Source organism: Ambystoma mexicanum, chromosome 2q, assembly GCF_040938575.1.
Source record: "Ambystoma mexicanum isolate Mex_15411 chromosome 2q, UKY_AmexF1_1, whole genome shotgun sequence".
In the NCBI taxonomy this organism is placed as follows: Eukaryota; Metazoa; Chordata; class Amphibia; order Caudata; family Ambystomatidae; genus Ambystoma; species Ambystoma mexicanum.
This window is the reverse complement of record NC_090924.1, coordinates 539,064,538-539,079,235: the sequence shown is the minus strand read 5'-3', so window position 1 is coordinate 539,079,235 and position 14,698 is coordinate 539,064,538. Positions and strand designations below refer to the sequence as shown.

The following is a 14,698-nucleotide window of genomic DNA, read 5'->3' as shown; positions in this document are numbered from 1 at the left end:
TGAGGTAGTACATGGCCACTGTGTTGTCCGTCATTATCAGGACATGGTTTCCGTCTACGGAGGGCAGAAAGGCCTTCAGCGCTAGTCTGATTGCCCTCAGCTCCAAAAGGTTGATGTGTAGTTTGGACTCCGATGGAGACCAACGTCCGCTGATTGTCAGATTGTTGGTTTGAGCTCCCCACCCCGCGAGTATGGCATCCGTTACTACTGTTCTCTCCGGCCATGGTTGCCAAAAAGATTCTCCCTCGAGGATGTTGTTGTTGCAAGCCCACCATGATAGATCCTGAGCAACTGCACTCAGGACTTGCAGAAGATCCGACATATTCCCTGAGAATTGGGACCACTGAGTTCCGAGGGCCCATTGGAGGGATCTCATTCTCAGTCTGGCCTCTGGCACCAGAAAAATGCAGGATGCCATGAGACCGAGCAACCTCAGAAAATCGAAGGCCGGTAGATGCTGGGCTTTCTGGAATTTTGTTACCATCTGCTGGATGTGGAGAGCTCTCACCTCGGGCGGCGAGGCTTTGCCCGAGGAAATGTCCAAGACTGCTCCGATAGACTGGAGTTGTTGAGATGGTATCATGTGAGACTTCTTGAAGTTGAGGGAGAAGCCTAGGTTGTGGAGGAAGTGGCAGGTGATCGACAGATGTTCCTGAGCTTGTTCTGGAGAACGTGCTCTGATCAGCCAGTTGTCCAGGTAGGGGTAGATGTGAACCCCACCCCTTTCCTGAGACTCGCTGCCACTACCGCCATCAGTTTGGTGAAAACCCTCGGAGTGGAGATCAGCCCGAATGGCAGAACTCGAAACTGATAGTGAGAACCGCCAACTGCGAACCTCAGGTATTTTCTGTGCTTGGGATGGATTGACACATGAAAATAAGCATCCTGAAGGTCCAATGATACCAACTAGTCTTGGAGTTGGAGAGCCTGGAGGATCTGAGAAAGGGTTACCATCTTGAACTTGTCCTTTCTGAGGAACTTGTTCAATTTTCTTAAGTCCAAGATGGGTCTCAGTCCTTCTTCGGGATGAGAAAATAAGAGGAGTAACAACCCTTGTTCTTCTCCGCTACAGGTACATGTTCTATTGCACCTTTCTCTTTCAGGGTTATAATTTCCTGCAAAAGGAGCGGGTCTGGAATTTTGGTAGAGCTGGCTCCCGGTGGATAATCGTGAGGTCTTTTTAGGAATGGAAGGCAGTAATCTTGGGCTACTGTTTCCAGTGCCCAAGCATCTGAAGTAATGCCCCACTATTCTTTCAGATGCTGAGAGATTCTGCCTCCCACTGGTGTTTTGTATAAGACACCAGAGAGATTTGGAGGCGGCTGCAGGAGCGGCTGAGGGCATAGATGCGGTTCCTGAAGATGACTTTGTAGTCTTTCCTCATCCACCACGAGTGACATTCCTTTTGCCCCTTTGGAAAGCCTGTCCTCTTCCTCTACCAACAGAGGAGTAGTATCGAAAAGGTCGACCCCTCCAGGAAAATGAGTCCGAATAAGGTTTCTGAGGCTGTCGCATGGAGGCCCTAAGGGATTTAGCTGCCGCTTTCGAGGTCTGTAGTTTTTCTAGGCTCTCATCAGCCTTACTATCAAATAGCCTCGAGCCATCAAAGGGCATGTTGAGTCTGGTCTGCACATCTGGTGCAAACCCCGACTTTCTCAACCACGCAAATCTCTGCAACACTGTGCTCGATGCCATGGACCTGCTAATACTATCAGCAGTATCCAGTCCAGACTGGAGACATCCCCCATTTCCTCCTTCCCGTCATTGACTATATTCAGGAAGTCTTTCCTTTCCTCGCATTCCGGAATATGTTCAGCCACCGCCAAAATGCATTCCCACAGGGTATATGTGAACCTGGCCAGGGTACAAGTGACATTGGTCGATTTCAAGGCCATGCTACCCGAAGTAAAAACTTTATGAGCCCAAGCATCAACTTTTTTAACCTCACTGTCGGGAGGTATGGTTGGGTATGCTGTCTGCCTGGAAGTAGTAGCGGCCTGAATAACCAGACTTTCTGGTGTAGGGTGTCTATTCAGGTATTCTGGATCAGAAGTAGAAGTTCTGTACTTCTTTGGAAGATTGCTGTCTACTGCAGCAATGCTATCAGGTTTTTCCCAGTTCCTTTCAACTGTCCTTTGGAGCGCCCTATGGAAAGGGAGAACTGGATCTTTCCGGGGTCCCCGTCATATCGTCTTGCTCAAAAGTAGGGGAGGCTCTTCCCCAACCCATATATTCAGTCACCCTACTCATCAAATTCCTATACCCTGAGTCTGCATGTTCTCCAGGATCAGGTGCAGCAAACTCCAGTTAAGGTGATGTGTCAACACCACTAGCAGAATGCAGAGTTTCACATAGGTCTCATTTTTGTTTCAGGGTTTATAAGTTCCTCTGGAACTTGTCTAGTGCCATATTTTACTCCAAAAGTGACATCTTCATCCTCTGAGCCAGATTCTTCAAAAATTGAAGACATGGACCTAAAGTCCGATTTGGGCAAAGGTGTAAACCGTCTCTCTTCCTCCTGATTTTTCGTCTCACCGAAGCCTTCGATAAAGGCGTCGAGGATAATATAGGCTTCGCTGTCGAAGCTGTCAGAGCCGATGGCGTTGACGAAGTTGCACTCTAGTTCGGCAATTTCTCCCTTTTATGAGGGATCGGAGAAACACTCGATCCTCGAGGATCTCTCGCCGATTTGATGACTTGAGTTTTATGGGTACTACTCGGTTTTACCGCCGTAGTTCCGACTTCCCTGTGTCGTCCTGTGAAGCGACCGGGGTCTGGCTTTTCTGAGGTTTATTTGAGGGGGTCGAGGCCGCGTTCTCAAAGACCTGCATCATTTTTCTTCTAAAGCTCTCCAATTTTGAAGGGGAATCCGATCTTGTTGGACATCAAACCAATTCCGTCGATGTATCGGATGATGAGGATGGAGATCTATGTCTCCTTTTTAGCTTTTTAGAAGATGACGAAGAAGATCGTCTCGACCTGCTATGAGATCGGGATCTCTCTGAATGTTTATGACGTTCCGATTCTTTTGAATCGGACGATTTCTTATGTTTTTTTGACAAGGCTTTCGAAGAGCCCTTCGACGCATCCCGCCCCACCGCTAACTTACCTTTCCTCTCACGGAGGGCCTTCTCCGTCATTGACTGACAGGAGCCACAGTGGCCGGTTCGATGGTCTGAGCCCAGACACCAAAGACAGATATGGTGAGACATCTTCGACCCACAGTCGATACACTTCTTAAACCCAGTTTTGGGAGTCAATGCGGTTGATGAAGAAGACATTTTCTTGACAGAAAATCTCGAAGCGCGTCGTTCCCGAAAGCGAAGCAATCGGAAAACATTAACTGAAGCCAACGGGCGCGGCTCGAGCTACTTATACCATCAGCGACGTTGACACGGTACGGAGCCCGTCGAGGGATAATCGACCCTGCGGCCTCGAGCACAGTGCCCTCTGCCGACATTTATTTTCCGAAGCAGCGAAGCTGGCGATACGAATTATCACAAGATGAGGAATATGTGGGAGGACACAATCCATTCGAAAGGGCCTTATGAAACAGGCCTTGGGGACAACGGGCCGGCTTCCGCCTCCAGTTAATGTGATAGGCCAATAGAGTAAGGGATTGCCAATCAGCTGGATCTACAAGGAAGTTGGCGAGCCTTTACCTTAGTAAAGGTAATGCTTTCTCTAAAACTACTATCCTCGAGGTAGAACAAGTTATACTCCCCCTCAAACCATCCAATTGCCATGGCGACCTCTGCCCAGCCCAACTCATCAAAGATGCGGCAAGGGATCTGGCTCCTTTTGCTTCCAAGCTCATCAACGCCTCATTTGCATCAGGCAGCATCCCCTCTAATCTCAAAGAATCATGGGTGCTCCCATTACTAAAAAAACAGACACTCGAACCCCTGATCCCCACCAACTGCCCCCATCACAACCGTTCCCTTCCTCCTAAAAATCCTTGATAACATAGAAGTATCTAGAATCCCACCACCGTCTAGGATCACACCAATCTGGTTTCTGGACACTACATGGAACAGAGACTGCCCTCATCGACCTGAAGACCCACGTTGATGAACTCAGGGACAAAGGGCAGTCAGCCCTCCCCCTCCTCCTTGACCTCTCGGCTGCATTCAACCTTGCGGACCACAAGGTCTTATGCAGCCATCTCGACTCAGCTGCCCATTTCTCCAGGGAAGCCATAGCCTGGATTGAGTCATTTCTAAGTGAGATGACTATGCGTGTATTCTCTCCTTCAGCTGCTGCAGACCCCATCCCCATCACCTGCGGGGTACCCCAGGGATCCTGTGTATCTCCTACGCTTTATAACATTGACCAAGCCCCTTTTCGATGATCTGGACAATCTGGGTATCACCTACACTAACTATGAGGATGATACACAGATTCGCCTCCCACTCTCAGGGGATTATGCTAAGGATTTGGCCTTGATGAATATAGTTTATCTCATCATCCAGACATGGATGGCTACTCATGGTCTATGCCTGAATGATGATAAAACAGAGATCATCATCTTGGGTGCCCCCACCGACCTTAATAAACTAGGCTCCGAATGCACGTCTTTCATAATTATTATTAAAGTGGCCAACAAGGTTAAAACCCTGGGATTCTACCTTGACTCAACCCTCTCCTTTACTAAGCAAGTCAACACCTTGGCCTCCACTACCGCGTACACATGCAAACTTATTAGAACCGGCAAACCCTTCCTTTCCAACAAGAGCTGTATCATCCTGGCCAGAGCCTTAATTCTGTCTAGGCTTTACTACTGTAACACCCTCTTCATTGGCTCTAACAAAGCTATCTAAACAATCCAAACACTTCAAAACAACACCCTTAGAGTGGCTAGGAGAGATCATATCTCCGAGCTTAGACGACAAAACAATTGGCTTTCCACGCATGACAAAATCAAATAAAAAACTGCATCTCTGACTGATAAATCTTTGAATAACGCGGCCCCCAGTTACCTATCAGAGAGATTCCACAAAAGAACTTCCAATAGACCTTCCAGACAAGCATACACTAACTGTCTCCATGTCTCCAGATTCAAACTATCCAAGGTGGGAGACAGCAGCTTTCCCATCAAAGCGGCCCAGCTCTGGAACTCCATGCCACCGGCAATCCGGGAAAATCAATCATACCAGAACTTCAGAAACAACTGCACTAACTGGCTGAAATCATCAGACCTTTAACTCCGGCTTGCCATCCACCCCTAGGGGCCACCATATTTACAGAAGGTTTAAAGAGAACGAACACTAGAAACTACACTGTATCATAACCCAATTCTCATCTATGTATAAATGTACATACGTAACATTCAACCTGTAAATAATTATGCACCCATCCTTCCTGAGCAATGTATTATATACCCTGTCCTGTGTTTACTGCACCCTGCCCACTGTAATGTACTATTGAAATTTGCAACAAACTTTCTTATGTGTTACTGTAACTATGTAACTAAACAAAACAAAACATTTTCTTCTACGCTGCGCCCTGATATCTTCGGGTCTGATGCGCATTATAAATAATAAAACAAACAAACAAGCAGCAATAATTTTGGAATAGTGGCGAGGCCGCGTTGATCAGCAGTGAAATTAGCTTGTAAGTTCCAATCAAAACTAATAATATGGTCAGGATCCCTTAGAAACAAAAAGTTTGATGCCCAGATCAATGAAGAAATTTAGCACGATACGACTGGACGAGGCTGGAAGAGGCTTGCACGCCCTTGCATCTCACCAGTAGTGTAGACGGGGTGATCTGGATTCTCGCAGCTCCTGCAGCGGGTGCTTTCAAAGTAGGGGAGAGGGCTTGTGCCCTCTCTCGGAGTTTCAGGTTCATATGGCTACTTCATTTTCGTCTCTTTTAATGCACATCGCCCAAGGAACATAGTTATCTACCCACAAATCCTCTTGGAGTGAGATGGGTTTCGCCAAGACCTTAGAATAGTGTTTCACCCATTCATCGGATTTGACGCTGTTACTTAATTTTGCTTTCTGAGTTAGAGAGCCTTCATTTATTATCACCCATGTATCACTTGCATGGTGTGCGTACATGGATTTCAGCATTGCCTCTGCCTGTTCTTGCTCACGGCTCAACTTAAATGAGATTAGCCAATTTCGGTACCTTTGTTTTCTATTCTTTATTGCATATCTTCCCTCTGAGTTAAAGTATATCTGTAGGGCTTTAACTGCTTTCCTCTTTTTTTTTCCCTTAGCAACCCTCAGACTATACGGATGCTTTGTCTGAAAGTGGTTGTGTATAAGGCCCGTTGTCATTGTTTTGTAGCCTTCTAGAAGAACAACAGTTTGGGATTCCAGTGACCTCTGTGTTTGAAGTTTCAAACTTCTTTGAAAATAAACCAAAGAGAAGTCGGTAATCTGACAAATTGTTTTATCCATGGTTTATACTCAATTGGCACGAGTATCTGTCCTCAACCTTTTTTTCCGTCAACCAAATCATATTTAGGGCATCATGGTCACTGCTTTCCATCTTAATCACATTTAAGTTTGTTATACAAGAAATTCTTGGCTGACAATATGTAATCTAATGTTTTGTGGCACCCATTCCTATGCCATGTTGGTCTTACAGGGATGTCTTTGTCAGTCTGACCGTTTAATATTTCACAATTCCTTTGCACGCTCATCTATTGGATCTATATGGTTAGCCGTCAGCTCTTTGATGTGTCCTTTAGTGTCGATCCATGAAGTATTCAGGTCGCAGCAAACAATGATGTGCAGATTTGTATAACCAAGTACACACTCAATCAGCTTCATTTACCGATGAAATACAATTTCCCAGAGGAAATCATTGCCGGATTCCAATAGGTACTCAACCCCAGATGAATACTCTCTCTTTAGAGCAGATCGCTCTCACGGCAAAGGTGGCGGGGTGGCACTTATGTGCAAATCCAGCCTAAATTGTCACGTACTACCACACAATTCACCTGATGGCTGTGAATCTCTGTGGGCTAAAATTAAGACGTCCCCTAATACATTTCTTAATGTACTCACAATCTATCGGCCACCCAAGGACATGCCCCTTTTCGAAGAACAACTCATTGACCTCATAACACAAATTGGTAAAAGTAAAAGCCCTCTTATCATCATGGGCGATCTTAACTACTGGGCCAATGACCAACTTGACACAATAGGACTCAGTCTAGAGGACTCAATCACCACTATTGGACTAACTCAGTGGATTAAAACTCCCACACAAAAAAAATGGACACACACTCGACTGGCTTATCTCACAAAATGCTAATATTTCTGACATTTTGGTTACACCATGTATATGGTCTGATCACTCTCTTATCCAGGCAAAAATCTCACTACCAGGTCCTCCACCTAAACTCAACACCTACCCGTGCTTGCAAAAACAAACTCGTAATTTGAAAAACATTACATCTCCTAAATTCTCATCCCTAGTAGCATCCAAGCTACAAACTATAACTAACTTAGCGGACTCCTCCACCTTAGTTAACCACTTGACTCACTATCAAACAAGCTGTGAATGAACTAGCGCCCATGAAAATGAAATCCATCAAGTCTGAAACTACAAAAAAACTCCCGGTTCTCAGACGACATTGTTAGGGCCAGACAAAATAAAACAGCTCTTGAAAGATCCTGGAGAAAGGACCCTAACAACAACACACTAGATGCCTACAAAAAATCCACGCATGAATACAAGAAACTTATCACTAATGCCAAAGCCACACACTACAATAAAAGAATTATAAACGCTAAATCCAATGTTGGTGAACTGTTTAAAATCTTAACCGATTTTCAGGACCAGCCTCCACGTTCTAATAACATAACTAAAGATTTCAAATGGTGCCAAGACATCCACAATGCTTTCCTTTCGAAAATCGACTCTCATAAAGACACAACTAATAAAGCCCATAGCAATGTAGCACAACCACTACCCACAAAAAATGTCAAACACCTCAACAACAATGAAGATAAAATACCCCAATTCTCCTTTTCCCACTATTCTGAAAAGGAAGTGCTCAAGGTCATACAAGATCTTAAAACTACTTCCTGCCCTGGTGACGACTGTCCCACGAACATTTTCAAAGAATCGACTGACTTGCTAGTACCCTGGATCACAAAATTGATAAACGTATCTTTTGATGAAGGTGTGGTACCAGATGCGCTCAAATCCGCCTGGATAACACTGTTGCTGAAAAAAGAAAATCTAGACCCTACCAACAAGGATAATTAAAGGTCAATAACCAATGTGCCTTTTATATTGAGGATACTGGACAAATTGGCCTACAAACAACTCCAGGCTCATGTTGAGGAACACAAGATTCTCGGCACTGGACAGTCAGGATATAGGGCTCAGCACAGAACTGAAACAGCCATGCTCGACCTTAAGTCCACCCTGGTGGGCATTCCTGACAAGAATCAAGCCGCACTACTGATGCTTCTTGACCTCTCTGCAGCCTTTGATCTGGTAGATCAAAGCTTACTAGTGACAAGGCTCAGAGAGGTCGCAAATTGTTCCTCGATGGCATCAAACTGGATCGCCTCCTTCCTGGGCCCTCGCATGGTTAGGGTTTGTGTAGGTAGTCACCACTCCACTCCTATCTCTCAAACCTGTGGTGTCCCACAAGGCTCCTGCCTGTCGCCATTACTTTTTAATCTGTACATTCGCCCTCTCCTGGACCTCTTAAACAAACTAGGTGTTCAGTATACTAACTACGCAGACGACACACAGGTGGTCATACAGCTTAGTGGTCAGTAAAGAAATGATGTTGATGCCATCAATAACATCTACAAAGCCATTCAGGATGGATGGCTTGTAACTCTCTAGCCTTAAACAACAACAAAACCAAACTAATGATAGTATCTTCCAAGAACACCCGGAGCAAACTAGATACTGACTACTCCAATTTCCTTATTGCAGGCAACATCATCACTGTCCAGAGGAAGGTAAAGACTCTGGGAGTTGTCTTAGATGACGAATTATCCATGAAGCCGCATGACTCTTACATCAGGTCCAGCTGCGGACTGATCAATAAGCGAATCAATTACATCTGTCCATTTCTAACAGCCGAAAACAGTGCTCTGCTATCCACGGCATTGATAAACTGCAGACTAGACTATTGCAACAGCCTATTGTCTGGCACTACTGCCGCAAATATTCAATCCTTACAAGTGGCCTAGAACAATGCTGTGTGGACCATCTTCACTCAATCTCGTCGCTCCCATATCTCCACCTTCAGGAAGAAGCTTCATTGGCTTCCAGTTAAACATCGCATTACACACAAAATGCTTACTACGATACATAAATGCCTCTCTTTCAGCAGTCCCATCTAGTTGTCTGAATGCATTAACATCAAGAGCAATGGAAGAAATCTTCGTTCATCCTCTGTCACAGTCCTTGCTTCCCCAGATTTAAGACCGCAAAATTTGGAAGCACCACGCTTGATGTTCAGGGCCATCTAATTTGGAATGCCCTGCCGGCTGGGCTACGACAAATCCAAAACTACCTCCTATTTAAAAAAGCCATAAAAAACGACCTTTTTAACATGGAGTAATCCTTATGACCCCTTTCTGCTCCTGCTTGCTCTCTCTTTGTTGTTTTGTCTATGTCTGTATTTGTGCGCCCTGAGGCCTACGGGCATGCGGAGCGTTATAAGAATTAAAATAAATAAATAAATATTGATTATCATCAAATGTTCTGCATGATTTTTATTGCAGTTGACGTTCCATAAGATGGTTCCTTGAACAAATAGGTTAGGATTGATTATTTTTACAATTGTCCCGTGTATGGTGTTTTTAACCATTGGTATTAACCATGAAAAGGGTCGTCCCAGCCGATTTTTCCCTGCTGCATTACGTTAAATTGAATATCCATCACAAAGCGGTGTATCACGAAGCCAGGTTTCTTGTAGGCACGCTATAGTGTGTGCCTCCTTATTTAACTCCACCTCGTTAAATAAGTGCCTGAAACCTCTTGTGTTCCATGATAGTAGGGAACTTTTTTCCTGCGACTTGGGGTTGCTTTGCTAATATTGTTTGGCGGATCTCTTCCTATCCATCTCACCTTTTGGTCTTTCGTCATGATGGTTTTTAGACCCACTACCACCATCTCTTCCTTTGTATCTTTCCTTAAGAATTGCTCTGCTTTGCTCGTTTGTGGTCGAGCCGTTCAGTTCTGTTATCATATGGGGATGGACTTTCTCCTCCTGTTTGCCCTCATGTAGATGGTAATTGTTCAGCTTGTAACCAAATAAAAGTATTTCGTTGCTTGCATTTAGTAGGGTACTTTCTATGATTTGTGATGGCACGTGTGGAATTACTGAGCATGATCCAGTCACATATTCCACAATGTCAATATCGTCGGATACTATGGTTCTTAGGGATGGTATACAATGAAAAAGCTTCATTATATGTTGTCTGTTTAAGTTCACTTTATTTTTCTTCCATAGAATATTTTCTAGTTGTAATTTTCTAGGCAATCTTTGTTCACTCTTGGGGAACTAGCATTTTTCTGATTTATGCCTTTACTTTGTACTTGCACACAAGTGAATTTTGGATTTAATTTAAGAGTGGGTTCGAACTCCTTTATATCTTCATGCTCAGTATACATTTTCCTACGCTTATCAGGTGACATTAGCTCGTTTTTGTCTCCCATGTCTCAGATACTTCTGTCTTCCGGCAGTCCTTTGGGGTGTGTTTCCAGCTCGTTTCTCATATTTGGCCGCCAGATAATTTCCCCCTTATGCGCACTCGCAGGATCCTCTTCCTGCATTGCGTCTTGAGGAGGGACGTCCCACTCTTCATCATAGGCCAAATATGTAGATAAGCTCACCAGCTCTTCAATAGTGTCTGTCTGACTTCTTTCACAGACTTCAACTTCCATTCTCGGCCTTTTCTTGGGAATTGCAGGCAGTTCTAAGTTTTTGTGAGGTTCGTTGACTGTCTCCTGCGGCCTCTTGCTTTTTTCTTCTCCCCTTTTAATGCCGGGTCGCTGGAATAGTACAGCTGGAGAAGGAGTCGTTAGATTTCCTATAAAGGCTATGGAACAATTGGATTTACCTTTCATTGTAATGTGTATCTTGGCCACCTTTCCTTTCCCAGAGGCCTTATGTTGGTTTTGGTGCCCCCTACATGCTACTGGCAGAACCTCAAACTTTGGTGCTTCGAGAAGATGCCTACATTTTGAATATCATTTGGCTCCATGACTGGCAAAGAGGTTTGTGATCGGTTTGCATCATCACTCATATTTTGGGTTTTAACAGATTTATTTGTTGCTTCATTACATGGTGCAGGGTTTGTCACGCTTTGCCTGCTATTGTTTGGTTTCCTTGGAGGAGCATGGTCACCCTTTGCTTTTGCCCTGTCTAGTGACAAATGTGTTACTGGCTCATTCAAGGATATTGGAGTCCCACTGTAGTTATTGTGTGAAGCTTTAATGTTTTGCATCATGACTGAAATGTTCCCTTTGCTTTCCGTCATTATTGTATCCGCACATATCGATTATCTCAGTATTGAGTTTTTTAGTGTTGTCCTTCCGCTCAGCGGCTCCCTTGTCACCCTTTGTGGTACACTGGCAGACAGGCACTTGGGACCATTTTGTGAAAATTGTGACGCATCCATTTGGTACAGTCAATGTTACGCTCACCTGGTATCCACGGGGACGCCACCCAGCGAGTTGGTCGTTGGTGCCCTTCCCAATGATTCCCTGGTGTGGTCTCGGTGTCGATGGGATTCCGCCTGGAAATGAAGACTATATTAGGACTGGGCGCCCAAGGTAAGTTTTCCCCCACCTCCCTTGTGTTTCCAGCCCTTCCATGTTCTCTTCTCACCTGGTTGTCGGAATCGGTGGGCTCTCCGTCCTGCTCTCTGGGCAGGGGTGCGTTGTCTTTTGTGGGCGCGGGAGGTCCAGTTACTTCACTGACTGTTGCCCTTGTAGTGTCTTTCAGGTAGGTCTTATTGCGATTGATGGCGTCGTAATTCTTGCATGCCTTTTCTCTGTTCTAAATGCCTCTTTTTTTATCTCCCTAGGAGCGCAGAGTGCCCGCTTCGAGAACTGGACATGCTGGTTCTCACCGGCAGATGATGGCGCGCTATAGCGCTATGATGCGGTAAGGAGGCGCTTTGCGTAGCGCAGCGATGTCTTGTCCTCACTGACCTGTGCTTTTCTCTTTTCGTAGGTCGCAGTGAGTTCCCAGCGCAGATGGAGTTTCGGAGCTATGGCGGCCGAAAAGCAACCAACCAGGTAAGTCTTTAAGCGCTTTGTGGTTGTAATGTCTCCACTACCTCCTGTAATGATGTCTTCCTCCTTTTCTCAGGTCCTTCGTTCCGGGCAGTGAACTGCACCAGTAGAGCTGCTCTGGAGCTGCGAGCAGTGAAGGATGATGAATGTAGGTAAGATTCTGCTGCTAACGATGTTCTTGGTTTTTCTGCAGGTCCGGAATTCACCAGGCTCGTGAGAAAGCTGGACACGGTGAGCGTCACGTTGCTAGAAACAAAGTAAGGCGAAGCGTGTTGTCTTGTTCGGGTGTGGTTTAAATAGCCACTGTAAAGTAGTCCAGGTAAAGTAGTCCCTAGGCCACCACACCCAAAACACTAGACCGCATAGCTTGGTTCTAAGGATCAAGCTAGGTGGATGCCTCCATGTTGGCTGAAAGCCTAAATAAAGTAGTTCCTCAAGCAGATGTCTTTCCTTACTGATGAGCCTGGCGCCACAGGTGCCAGGAATGGCCCCAAGAGGGCCTGAGAAGTGGATGCCAGGCCTTATTAGTGATCCGAACCCTGATTCCACCTGGCCAATGGGCTTGCCAGTGTGGATCAGGGTTGACAGTCGTGACAGCCGATCACTGCTTCCATGAGATCCGTTTTTCCAGCCATCTCATTTCGTGCTAGATCACAGTCTATTATGCCACTTTGCAGACGTTTGCGCATCTCCATTTAGCCTCTTTTGGATTTTTTCTATAAAGGTTTCCAGAAAGATAAGCTTTGTTTGAATCATGGGCAAGAGTGTGTCATGGCCTTTTAGGGTATTGTTTAATGACTCATGAGTTTGAAAAATGGGGCCCGCGCAATTGTTGTCGCTGCCATCACATTATTACGAATCTGCAGACCTGATGCGACTGAAAGCTGGCTATTACCATTTGCTGCCGAATCATCAGCTTCCACCGGTCGTTGGTCTCTCGGTAGGCAGGAAGAATCCAAACAAGAAGTGGAGGACAGTCTACACTGTTTACGACCAGTTTCGTGACTTGAGATGTCATATTCGGTGGGTGGTTGGCGCAAAATCGCTTTGGGTTTTGCAGAAATCTATGCCTTCTCTCCAGTTTGCAGTGTACTCGTCATTTTCCTGTGTATTTCATGTTTATTAGGGCTTATTCCACCATTCGCCAGCATTTCTGCACCAGTTGTGTAAGTTAGTAAGGGGGCACGCAAAATTTAACTTTCGGTTCCTCATGGCACATTGAGAGGCCAGGACTCTGATTCAGCCGCTGCCTTAGCTTCAAAAAGTCTGCCTTGAGTTGCACCGCTAAGCGAGCTTCTCTTAGTGCCAAATCATGATGGATTCTTGGGGAGGGCATCAGTTTCTCCACATCATTCCCGTTCAAAGGGGAAGTAGGTGTGGCTCTCTTTTTTTCGCTTATGACTTCATCTTCTGCGCTAGCCTCCACCACCCTGGTTGGGTTCTCTGCTAATTCCGAGCTAGGTGGTGGGACGTCTTGCCCATCAGCTTTAATTATCTCCATCATCTGCTCACTGGGACAACAGTTTAGTGCCGAAGCCTGTTCAACATTTGCTTTATTCAATGAGCGGCGTGCTACGTTATTATTAGCGCTTCAAAGTGGTGTAGCTGGTGATCCTTCATCGACAATACCAATGTCCACAACGTGCACTTGTGCCTTATCTATTGGCAGCACTTTGCTTTCCTTTGATGTGACGTATCCATTGATAAGCAAGTTGTATTCCATCTCCTTTTCCACCGTTGTGGGCAACACCGGCTTCAAGCAACTCAGCGTCGGTGAAGTCTAATGTCATCTCCGACGCACAGTCCCTGGTCAGCAGTGCAGCCTGCACATGGTGTACATTTCCAGATATCTCATTTTCAAATAACTTGTTTAACACTATTTCAGGTGACGAGACTTGAGGTAAGACTGGTGTTTTCAGAGGTCTTGAGATGCTCGGTACGAGCAGACGTGTATGTAGGGGAGTTGGAAGGGGGGCCGGGGTAACGCACACATTTCCACCGAGCTCCACATTGTCAATTACCACACCACTCATCTCTGCAAGCGTCTCCTCTGCTCGCTCATGAACATTGTACATTAGGTGCTGCAGTATTTGCTGCTGCTGTGTCCGCGGTCCTAAACCGTCAGGCATTTCATCTGCTGTCAAGGCAACATTTCCAACAGCCAGTCGTTCTCTCTTTCAAACCTCCGCAGTCACAGGCAGTCGCAGTCTCTTCGTGTTCAGCTGAAGAGCAGGGGCAGCGCGATTTGCCGTCACACGCGAACACTAGCAAACACTCTGATTTTGCTCCGCATTCGCTGGGAGTAAAGTTTCTAAAGCAGTTGTAGTTTGCTCCTCCTCCGTGTAGAAATGCAGCAGCCTCGAAAGTAGCAGGACCTATGGAAGACTTGGCAGTCGGCACAGCAGGGCTGAGCACTACAAGATGGCGACAATGCTTCGGGCAGAAGAGGATCGCATCAAGG

The 14,698-nt window shown here is 45.7% G+C and overlaps 1 protein-coding gene across 1 annotated transcript in view; it reads right to left on the bottom strand.

Annotated features, from left to right (window-relative positions):
• Nucleotides 1–14,698, bottom strand: part of ACAA1 (acetyl-CoA acyltransferase 1) — a 268,026-nt gene that overhangs the window by 45,773 nt on the left and 207,555 nt on the right. The gene's annotated exons all lie outside the window — the stretch shown is intronic.